Here is a 1,818-nt window from a genome sequence, read left to right as displayed (position 1 = left end):
GAAGGAAGGAAGGAAGGAAGGAAGAAAAAAGACCTCTGAACCTATTGTCCTTATAAGCTCTATTAGCTAGTGTCTCAACCTTTTGTCCCCATTAACTCAATTAACTGCCTGTGTAACATTGCTCAAGTTACTCTTTAGTAGCCAGTGAGTTTTTTTTTTTTTTTTTTTGGTAAATCAGATTCTTATTCCTGCTTAACATTCTTCAGCGGCTTCCCATCTCAGTTAAAGGCTCAAGTCCTTAGAATGGCCTACAGTGCCATCTATAATCTGCTGCCCGGTCCTCCCTGCTTCACTTAACTCGTCTTTATTCATTCTGTGTATCATTTTGGTGCCTTGCTGTTTATCAACCCTGCCAGGCATGTTCCTTTCTCAGGACTTTTGCATTTGCTGTTCCCTCTGCCCAGAATGTTCATTCTTCCATTGGATCTTCATAAGACTTAATGGATTTACTACCTTACCATCTTTACCTCTCTGCTCAAATTCCATCCTTTAGTGAGCAACCCACACAGATTAGCAACTCCTCACTGGCTAGCATTCCCTATCTCCCCTTCTTCCTTTATTTTTTCTCCATAGCAGTTTTCACCATATGACTATCATCTTGTATTTCTCCGCTAACAGCAGAAGCTCCATGAAGACAGAGATTTTAGTCACTTCACTGGTCTGTCTCCCGTGGGCTAGAGTACTCATCTGGTGTCTAGTATGTGTGTGTTTGAGAGAGCCAGGCAGGACATTATGGGGGCTACCTGTGATGGCCACATAAGTGGTTTAGTCAGGGATTAGAGCTCCATATTTTAAGTCTTACTTTTTTTACGGTCTTTTTCTGGTTATTGTTATCCATTCTGATTATTTTAACCCTTATTATACCCTACCCATTCCTCATAGTAAATACTTAGTTTTTCTCTCATTAGTTCATGTGTATTAATCTTTCCCCAAACACTTGCTAACTTCTTGAGAGAAAAGATCCAACACACATCTTACTGGTATGAAATGCCTTCCCAAAACTCAGAAAACTGGGAAATAAGAACGTAAAGTTAATGTATTATGGACAGATTATCCCTGAGGACTGTGAGATTAGATTAGATTAAGAAGATTTTAGTTTTGGGGCACCTGGGTGGCTCAGCTGTTTGAGTGCCTGACTTCGGCTCAGGTCATGATCTTGGAGTTGGTGAGTTTGAACCCCGTGTGGGGCTCGATGTCGTCAACTCATAGCGTGTTTTCAGATCCTCTCCTCCCCCCCCCCCCACCGTTCCTCCTCTGCTCATGCTCTCTCACTCTAAAATAAACATTAAAAAAAATGAGAGTTTTGTCCAAGACCACACCTAAGAGAGTAGTAAAAGGTTAAGATGCAGAGCGCACGGTGCACATAGCCTGCCGCCCTCCTGTAGGAGTGGGTAGACCAGCAGGGACATCGTTCAGCAGAATCTGTTCTCTCTCCCCGTTCAGGCTCACGATGCGACGTGTTGATCGTTAGTCAGCTTCCCAGGTACTTTACTACTAGAAGGCATGTGCTGGGTCACTTTGTTATTATAGAACTTGGTATTCATGTTTGCATCAGTCCACCTTAGGGACCATCTTTCAGTTTCCTTTAAGATCTAAGGAGCAGAGATGAGACTATAATAATACTCCCTAACAATTTCCCTCTACCCAGTATCTTCAAATTGTATCCTAATGACACCTTTTGTAGGTAAATGAATCCACAGTGAAACAAGAGCAAAAGGTCTATGCTAGTAAAACTTTTTTTAAAAATTTTTTTAATGTTTTATTTATTTCAGAGAGAGAGAGAGAGACAGCATGAACAGGGGAGGGTCAGAGAGAGAG

Source organism: Crocuta crocuta, unplaced genomic scaffold (genome assembly GCF_008692635.1).
Source record: "Crocuta crocuta isolate KB4526 unplaced genomic scaffold, BGI_CrCroc_1.0 scaffold112, whole genome shotgun sequence".
Lineage (NCBI taxonomy): Eukaryota > Metazoa > Chordata > Mammalia > Carnivora > Hyaenidae > Crocuta > Crocuta crocuta.
Note: the sequence above shows the minus strand (reverse complement) of the source record.